Here is a 10,570-nt window from a genome sequence, read left to right as displayed (position 1 = left end):
TTACTCACATTTTCTTTTCTAGATACTTAGCTTGGCAAATTTGCAAATTTGCAGATATTCAAAAGAGAGTGTCAATGTTTTGGAGAAACGTTGATTAATTTTAATTTCGCCAATTTTTTGGCACTCAATATGTTTAATATTTGTTAGCAAAGGTCATGCCGATTTGTCCATTGATGTTTAATCTTTTATTTTTATTTGTCAATATGAACGCAGAAAATGGAGTGCCCCAACTGTTTCGACATATATTGTGTGTGTGATGAGTTTGGATTGGGCAACAATTGCTTCTCCTTCACACTTGAAATACTTCACATAAGTTTTATGAATTATTGCACATATTTCCTTCTTAAGAATGTCATAAGGTTTTCAACTAACAAGCATAATTTTTGGTTTTTTATTTCGCTCAGTGCATCCCCTATTTTGCAAGACTATATGTCATACAGAAGCTGAATGGCGTCGCCATGGATGAGGCGGCTAGCACCACTGCCTTCCTCGAGACAGAAGATTGTTTCTATTCAAGTCTGTGATCTATAACGAACAAGACCAAGCCTATTTCGGTTGTCCTAATTGGAGGCATTTGCTAAATCTTACAAATATGAGCTTGTTATGAATCCAAACTTTTATATTCTGATAATCATCAAGACATCGGTGGATTTGGAAAGATTCCAGTTCTGCCTCTGTATAACTTTCCTAAACATACTTGTTAATTAACCTTTCTATTACTCAAAATAAGTTGTTATTCATAACTAACTTATCTTGCTCTATATAATCAGACATATTTCTTTTAGCGCCAATAAAAACACGAAGGATAGTAGACAACACCTATTACACTGTTGGTACCATGCTTTACTTGGCAGGAGAAGAGGTACCTTGCCTCCTTTGTTGATGGTATTGAGTGGCTAACAGACACTTACAATGCTGGAAAAAATGATGGACCGTACGTGCCACTAGTCCACTCCTCGAACAAGACAAACATTCATAACAAATACTCCATTCATTCCAAATTACTCGTCGTGGTTTTAGTTCAAATTTAAACTAAAGCCATGACGAGTAATTTGGAACAGAGGGAGTACCTGGTAAGAATTGTTACTATTGTGCCACTAGTCATACATTATTCATAAATTAGTGAAAGTGCCTACTATGGTACTATTGCGTTCTCGAAACAGAAACTCCAAGATGTGTTGTTTGTGAGGTGATGGATGACCATGGTGAGAAGACACTTATCTGCCATGACAAGACCAATTTCAGAGGCACCTACATGACTATGGCCCTACCAGATGAACGCGTCCTGGTTAATGGATGGAGGCGAATACTGAAGGGCGTGCAACCTAAAAATTGGAGATCTGGCGATCTTTGTGCTCCACCATGGAGGTGCAGGGATTTTCCCATTCTTCCCATCCATTCTGTAAGAAGAGGACTAGTTAGTGGTTGTCATGATCGATACCAACTAGTGGATGTACTATCCATCGTGTTTTGGACTAGTATGCCCTGTCTAGGAAGAATGATGAACATTTTATATGGTTAAATTATGTGATGTTTAGTTATGATCGATAGTAACTAGTCATTAAGGTAAAAAATCTGTGCATATAATGATGGATATCAATGCAAAGTATTGGAATTTCTTATTGCTATCAATGTAATGTTGCATCCTATTGCAATTTATTATATGGGTATTATGCAAAACACTGCCATGGTAGCAAAATTTTGTTGCGACAGGGTAATGTTTAATTTACCTTGGCAGGCGTTTTAAAAGGCCAACCACTAGTACATAGATTACCAGTGGAGGCGTGCACCCGTCACTGATGACACGTTAGCAGTGGTGGGAGCCCTCTAACGGAGTCAAATCTGACATATCTCGAGTAGGGGGTCCCGAACTAATGGTCTTGACACGATGGTAAGAGGGGCACACATTTTACCCAGGTTCGGGCCCTTCCTAGCAATAAAAGGCTACGTTGTGCTTGTGTTTTATTGCTTTTGGGTAGAGTAGAATGTACAGGTGATCTCCCTCGAGATCGTTGTGTGTTGATACGTCCGTTTTGCATCATGTTTCCCTACTGTTATTTATAATGTTTTTGATCATTATACCACTTTATGATGCAACTCTAAGGCCTTTTCTCTCTTCATTTGCATGATTTACATGGAGAGGGAGATTACTGACAGCTGGAATTCTAGACCTAAAAAAGCTACAGCAAAGATAACTATTCCATGAAGCCCCATTGACCTGAAACTTCACGAACATTTATTATGGAATACATGAATAATATTGGAGCAAAGAAATACCAGAGGTGGGCCACCTGTTGGGACACGTAGTATTTCAAAAAAAATTCCTATGATCACACAAGATCTATCTAGGAGAAGCATAGCAACGAGCGAGGAGAGTGTGTCCACGTACCCTCGTAGACCGAAAGCGGAAGCGTTTTAGTAACGCAGTTGATGTAGTCGAATGTCTTCGCGATCCAACTGATCCAAGTACTGAACGTACGGCACCTCCGCGTTCAACACACATTCAGCTCGATAACGTCCCTCGATCTATTGATCCAGTTGAGGCCGAGGGAGAGTTCCGTCAGCACGATGGCATGGTGACGGTGATGATGAAGTTATCGGCGCGGGGCTTCGCCTAAGCACTACGACGATATGACCGAGGTGTGAAACTGTGGAGGGGGCACTGCACACGGCTAAAAGATTAACTTGTGTGTTCTAGGGTGCCCCCTCCACACATATATAAAGGAGGAAGGAGGGGAGGGCCGGCCGGCCCCTAGGGCACGCCCAAGAGGGGAGTCCTACTAGGACTCCTAGTCCTAGCAGTGTTCCACCAAAAGGGAGAGATGGGGAAGGAACGAGAGGGAAAGGGAGTAGGAAAGGGGGGCGCCGCCCCCCTTCCCTTGTCCAATTCGGACTACTAAGGGGGGTCTACCCTGGCGGCCTTTGTGTCTCTCCAACAAGGCCCATGGTGCCCATTAGTTCCCCGGGGGGTTCCGGTGACCTCTCCGGCACTCCAGTTTTACCCGAAACTATCCGGAACACTTCTGGAGTCCGAATAACATGGTCCAATATATCAATCTTTATGTCTCGACCATTTCAAGACTCCTCGTCATGTCTGTGATCTCATCCGGGACTCCGAACAAACTTCGGTCCAAAACACATAACTCCTAATACAAATCATCGTCGAACGTTAAGCATGCGGACCCTACGGGTTCGAGAACTAGATAGACATGACCGGGACACATCTCTGGTCAATAACAAATAGCGGCGGAACCTGGATGCTCATATTGTCTCCTACATGTTCTACGAAGATCTTTATCGGTCAAATCGCATAACAACATACGTTGTTCCCTTTGTCATCGGTATGTTACTTGCCAATCATCGGTATCATCATACCTAGTTCAATCTCGTTATTGACAAGTCTGTTTACTCGTTCTGTAATGCATCATCCCATGACTAACTCATTAGTCACATTGCTTGCAGGGCTCATAGTGATGTGCATTACCAAAAGGGCCCAGAGATACCTCTCCGACACTCGGAGTGACAAATCCTAATCTCGATCTATGCCAACTCAACAAACACCATCGGAGACACCTATAGAGCATCTTTATAATCACCCAGTTACGTTGTGACATTTGATAGCACACTAAGTGTTCCTCCGGTATTCGGGGGTTGCATAATCTCATAGTCATAGGAACATGTATAAGTCATGAAGAAAGCAATAGAAATAAACTAAACAATCATAGTGCTAAGCTAACGGATGGGTCTTGTCCATCACATCATTCTCTAATGATGTGATCCCGTCCATCAAATGACAACACATGTCTATGGCTAGGAAACTTAATCATCTTTGATTAACGAGCTAGTCAAGTAGAGGCATACTAGGGACACTCTGTTTGTCTATGTATTCACACATGTACTAAATTTCCGGTTAATACAATTGTAGCATGAATAATAAACATTTATCATGATATAAGGAAACATAAATGACAACTTTATTATTGCCTCTAGGGCATATTTCCTTTAGTCTCCCACTTGCACTAGAGTCAATAATCTAGATTACGTAGTAATGATTCTAACACCCATGCAGTCTTGGTGTTGATCATGTTTTGCTCATGAGAGAGGCTTAGTCAACGGGTCTGCAACATTCAAATCCATATGCATTTTGCAAATCTCTATGTCTCCCTCCTTGACTTGATCACGGATGGAATTGAAGCGTCTCTTGATGTGCTTGGTTCTCTTGTGAAATTTGGATTCCTTTGCCAAGGCAATTGCACCAGTATTGTCACAAAAGATTTTCATTGGACCCGATGCACTAGGTATGACACCTAGATCAGATATGAACTCTTTCATCCAGACTCCTTCATTTGTTGCTTCCAAAGTAGCTATGTACTCCGCTTCACACGCAGACCCCGCCATGACGCTTTGCTTGGAACTGCACCAACTGACAGCTCCACCATTCAATATAAATACATATCCGGTTTGTGACTTAGAGTCCCGGATCAATGTCAAAGCTTGCATCGACGTAACCATTTATGACAATCTCTTTTTCACCTCCATAAACGAGAAACATATCCTTAGTCCTATCGTGTCTATCGTGTCTTCTATGTCAGCCAACCTGCTCTCTCTACGGTACTTTGCCTTTAGGTTTGTGACGTCTGGTGGTATGTAGGGCATGCTACTCGGTCTACCATCTCCGATGTGGATGAGGGACAGTATTTGGACCATTCTTGATGGATCGACGTTACAATCATGTAGCAATTTTACGAATTTCCTCTCGAGGGGGCTGAATCCTCTGTGGGCGCTTAGAAATTTTACCAGGTCAAACTTCTTTATGAGTTCGTGGTTGTGTTCGTCAAAATATTCTATGACCACCCACCGTGCTCCATCTGCGTTTAGCTGACACCGGATAGGGTATCCCATCTTGACAATGATACCTCTCTTTCGTTCCGGCACGACAGACGCAACACCTTTACCCTTCTTGTTCCTCCGTGCCTTGTAGCACCTTATCTCACCTTTGCTCTACTCGTTAATTTTTTATTTTCCTATGATATTCGGTGTTCACCGCAAACCCATGGAACATTGCATATCTCTGGTAGAATTACTTGGCATCTTTAAACGAACCAAATCTCCGCCCAACATATGGTGGTTGAGGTATCATTATTTCTGATTGCCCATTTTCTTCATCCCCTTGTGCTTCGTCATCAGTTTCATCATTCACTTCAGTACGGCGGCTGTTTCATCTGCTTGAGTGTTACTTGTGTTGGTGTGCAAAGGTGTGCATGTCGTCATTGCTGGAATGATTGCCAATTCCGACACTGATTCTACATTGTTTATGGCAGCATTGTTGACTTGCTGATGGAACGCTCCTTTCGTGTGCTCAAAGGTTCCCGCAGTAGATGTCCCCGCACCGCTGTTGATTGTAGTTGAAGGTCCTGTAAAAAAACAGGTACGTGTGTAAGCATTGCTTGAATGGCAGTTTTATCATAATGGAATATACAATTGCATCAGATTTGGCATGATATCATTCATACAGCAAGCCGTGGCATCTGCATCTGGCCATGCATGGCAACTGTAGTTTTTCATCCATGGCAGCTACAGTCCAACAAACATGGCAGCTACTGTTGCCAAGACATGGCAACCAACATATTTAGCATCAAAACTTGCATTCTAGGTACGAGCCCACGAGGCAAATGGAGTCAATCACGAATGTTGCACACACGCAGACAGTAATAGACAAATCCTGAAGACAATATATGACTATTTTGCACGTGTCCACTTGGTAGCATCTTTGTTGTTTGCCGCCACCATCGTGACAAATCCACTTTCCCCCCATGCTTTTCCACAAAAGAAAATGCATTATTGTTTGTTGGTTCACATATTTTTACCTTGTTGTGCCGGATGTGCTAATCGAAGCTGGTCTGTCATTCCAATTTGTTGTGCTCTATCTGCAATGGCGATGGCCTGCAACGGTGAAGCTTGCCACGATATGTTTGCCGATGTGGTTCCACCATAACAACCTGCGATCATTAGCACTTGGTCAATGCATGGCAACTGTACTTTGTACAACATGGCACATGTAGTGGTTCAACCATGGCAAACAGTTTTGTTCACACTTGGCATCCACAGTTGTTTAGACATTGCAATCACAGTTGATTAGACATGGCAACTGCAGTTGATTAGACATGGCAATTGCAGTTGTCCAGACATGGCAACTGCAGTTGACCAGACACGGCAATTGTGTTCTGTCACACCACATAAACAGCAATGCCACCTATGTTCCTTCTCCTGATTCACTGTCCACAAAATCACTTCATACGACTCACATGTGTACGATGTTGATGGCGGGTACCTGGTTGCCGCCTGTTGCCACGTGCTGCATGATGGTCCTGTGTTTTTCCATAAAAATCGTAAGTCTTTGCCATCCTTGCAAGTTTAATTTCATGGCCACACCAGTATGTGTTGGGGATATTACCACTAGGCGTAAACCGGCCTACTTGGGCCGAGTTAGCTTCATTAGTGGCGTAAACAAATGAAGGCCTAAAGCCTGTAGTCGGTTAGAGCATGTAGCCGTAAACCGGCCTGATGTATGACTTGTATTGTAAGTAAGGAATAGAGAGATAGCAACCGGAGTACGAGTATGAACCGGTTAGGACTCTATGGACCGACGAGCGCCATACGTGTATATAAGGGGGCGACCCGGTGCCAGTTCAAGGCAGACAACCACAACTCGAGCCTAGGCGAGGCTTGTTTGCTCCCTAGACATCGAGATCATATCAATTCCATCACAACTAGACGTAGGCTTTTACCTTCATCGAAGGGGCCGAACTAGTATAAAATCCTCGTGTCCTTGTGTCCGCTTTAACCCCTTCAAGTAAACTCGTAGCGATGGCTCCACGACTAAGTCCTTTCGCTAGGACATCTGCCGTGACAAATCCACGACAGTTGGCGCCCACCGTGGGGCTATCGCACGATGGTTTGACGATCTTGGAGGGCAAGTTCAAGGGACTCGAAGGCTATGTTGTGGGCCGGATGACCAAGAGTCGTCGGGGCAGGATCTACGTCGACGACGCAGGATGGGGTCCCGAGGCCGAGTCAATCGAGTACGGGTACCGGGTCCCCTTTGGTGGCATACACGTTTTCATTGGCAAAATCGGTGAGCCTGGGCCTGAGCCGGACATCTGCACCAACCTCATCGAGACGGCTTAGCGTGCGAGATCTACCCGGGTTAAACTGGCCGTGAAACATGTCTTCGTTGGATTCGTCCACGAAGGTGAGCGTGAGGACGAGTCAGAACACGGTAATGAGACCGTCGTCTATTCTGATAACGAGTCCTCGACCGGAGAGACCGAATCGCTATACCAGTTGCAAGACGACTAGATTAGGGGCTGTTCCGATGGCGACAGTATTCCGGACCCCCCAGGCCAGGTCAACCGGGTTGGAATATTCATGGCCGGCACACAGGCGGCGAATCACTCTTCGACCGCCGCAGCAATGCTCTCCGGATCAGCAGCGGCAGCCGCAGCAGGGGCAGGAGGCCTTGTGTGCCTGCCGGTTCAAGTTCTAACTGATCTGTTTGATCCACTAGCTGCGCTTATGGCAGAGGACAATCCGGCAGATCAGGAGGCCCATAATGCAGAAATCGCAAAGGTGAAAGAGCAGATCGTGCAAGCCAAAGCGGATCTGGCAGCAGAAAAAGACAGGATGACTGCAGAACGGGCCGCTTTGGACGCCCAGGCCTATAAACTCATGCTTGACCAGAACGCATCACAGGAGGTTTTGAAGCGGAAGCACAGATCACGCCTGCCGTCAGGGTTTGACCCCCGAAATCTCTTTCACACTCCAGGGGCTGGGCCCAGTAATCCGCCGCAGTACTCGGAGACAAACCGGATCGAGGCACCAGGACGAGGGGAGCCGGTCCAACCTCGCCTGATGGAACCCCCTCAGCAGAACATTATGAATTTTCCGCCGGTCCAGACGCCCCCAGGTCATTATTCTAATCCTATGGACAACCTTGTTGCGGCCGCTGCACGGTTAGAGGCCATCCCAGTCGAAGGGGATTCTCCGCAAGCGATAGAGACACGCCGGGTTAAGGAGCTTCTTCGGACTGCGCTGATTCAGCAGGAGGCATACTCATACAGCCGTGATCGGATTCATTCTACGCCCCGTCCGGGCAGGAGCTATAGCAGGCGCATGGAGGAACCGGCCATATCAAGCAATGCGCGAGGCCGTGAAGCGGCCCGTGGTAATAACCCGGCAGGTGGTGTTGGAGATGCTCAGGATGTGGTGGACCGGGCCCGGGCACAAAGGGAGGCCGAGTTAGCAGCACAGGATAATGCGGGCCAATTTACACCGGTTCGTTCTACAACCTTTGCCGGACCAGGGATCACATCCGCTTTGGGAGTGCCTTGCTTAATCCCAGCTTTACGTAATGTGCGCCTGCCCAAAGATTTCAAGGGTCCACGCAAGGTGCCGAATTACACCGCTGATTTACCCCCTGAAGCATGGGTAGAGAGTTATGAGATGGCCATGGAGATGCTGGACGTGGATGAGGCCGCATGTGCGAAATACTTCACCATGATGCTTGAGGGCACGGCTCGTACTTGGTTAAAGAGCCTGCCACCCAATTCTATCAGCTCATGGGCCCAGTTGCGGGCCCGGTTTATACAGAATTTTAAGGATACATGTAAGCAGCCCAAGTCCATAGTAGACCTGGCGGCTTGTGTCCAGGAGGAAGGAGAATCAACGACCCGTTGGGTGCGCCGCGTTTCGAAAATTTTGCACTCATCTGACAGGATTAATGCTGATTCTACGATCTTAACTCTGGAAGGCAACTGCCGGTTTGAGCCTCTAAAATTGAAATTGGGACGCATGAAGCGGTTCTGTAATGACATGGGAACCCTCATGGCTGCTTTAGTAAAGTATGCCGATTCGTACAGTACCAAGGATCCCGAACCTGATGATGATGAAACAGGGAAGGGAAGGAAGAATAGCAACTCTAAACAGCAGCAGTACAAACCGGCGGGTCATGGAAACGGAGGCAAACGCAAGGCGGAGGGTAGCATGGGTTTTGTGGCCAACGCTAATGCACAGGACAGGGGGCAGCGGCGTAGAGGTAAAGCGGCAGATCGTAATGGGACCCCCAATCCTAACGCAAGCCGTTTGAATTATTTGTTGAATCAGCCTTGCCCAAAGCACGGGACGAAGGAGACACCAGCTAACCACCTTTGGAAGGATTGTTATATTATGCGGGAGTTTAAAAACTCTAATGCCTTCCGGTATGACCATGGGTCAGGTGGCGGTTCAGGATCCGGTTTACACGGCCCGGGTCACGATGGAGCTTCCGGTTCAGGTTTCAATCAGGGCGGTCACAATAGCCAGAGTAATCAAAATGGCCAGCAGCAGCAGCAGTCAGGTTATCAGAGCCAGCCAAAGCAGTTGAGCAATGGGCAATACCATGTCTTCACAACTGGCTTGGATAAGCGTGATCGAAAACTCCACAAGCGAGCGGTGAATTCTGTTGAACCGGCCTTACCACGTTACTTACGCTGGTCAGAGCAGCCCATCGTGTGGAGCAGAGAAGATCACCCGCCCCGGGTTGATAATCCGGGCCAGTTAGCATTAGTAGTGGACCCTAAGGTGGGGGGTTATAAGTTCACCAAGGTGCTCATGGATGGAGGAAGCAGTATTAACATACTATACTATGAGACATTCCGGCGCATGGGACTAACAGACAAGGATCTCAGACCGTCGAATACGGTATTCCATGGTGTTGTGCCAGGCAAATCTGCATATCCTGTTGGCAAGATAACCCTAGATGTGGCTTTTGGGGATGAGCACGATTCTCGGTCGGAAAAATTAAACTTCGAAGTGGTGAAGATCCGGAGCCCGTATCACGCCCTGTTTGGGCGGCCGGCTTATGCCAAGTTCATGGCGCGGCCTTGTTATATCTATTTACAGCTCAAGATGCCGGGTTACAAGGGGACGATAACAGTTCACAGGAACCGTAGGATCGCTTTGGAATGTGAAGAGGGTGATGCGGCTTATGCAGAGTCAGTCTGTGCCACGGAGGAGTTGAAGTATTATAAGGACAATGTTGATCCGGCGGATATGACCCCTTTAAAGAAGCCAACTACAGAGCATGATTCAGATCTGAAGTTCAAATCGGCAGCTGAGACCAAGCTTGTTGACTTCGTGCCCGGCGATTCGTCCAAGCAGTTCACTATCTGTGCCAACCTGGATTCCAAATAGGAAAGCGCGCTCATCGAGTTCATCCGTGAGAATCGGGACATTTTTGCATGGAAGCCGTCTGACATGCCAGGTGTACCGAGGGAATTCGCTGAGCACACTCTTAATGTGGATCCTAAGTATAAACCGGTGAAACAGTTCCTCCGCCGGTTTAACGAAGAAAGGCGCAAAGCCATTGGAGAGGAAGTGGCCAGGCTTTTAGCAGCTGGTTTTATTATTGAGGTGTTCCATCCAGAGTGGCTTGCTAATCCGGTGTTGGTTCTTAAGAAAAACGGCACTTGGCGTATGTGTGTGGATTACACAGATCTTAACAAAGCCTGTCCGGCAGATCCTTTTGCTCTCC

The sequence above is a fragment of the Triticum dicoccoides genome, chromosome 1A (genome assembly GCF_002162155.2).
Source record: "Triticum dicoccoides isolate Atlit2015 ecotype Zavitan chromosome 1A, WEW_v2.0, whole genome shotgun sequence".
Classification (NCBI taxonomy): Eukaryota; Viridiplantae; Streptophyta; class Magnoliopsida; order Poales; family Poaceae; genus Triticum; species Triticum dicoccoides.
Note: the sequence above shows the minus strand (reverse complement) of the source record.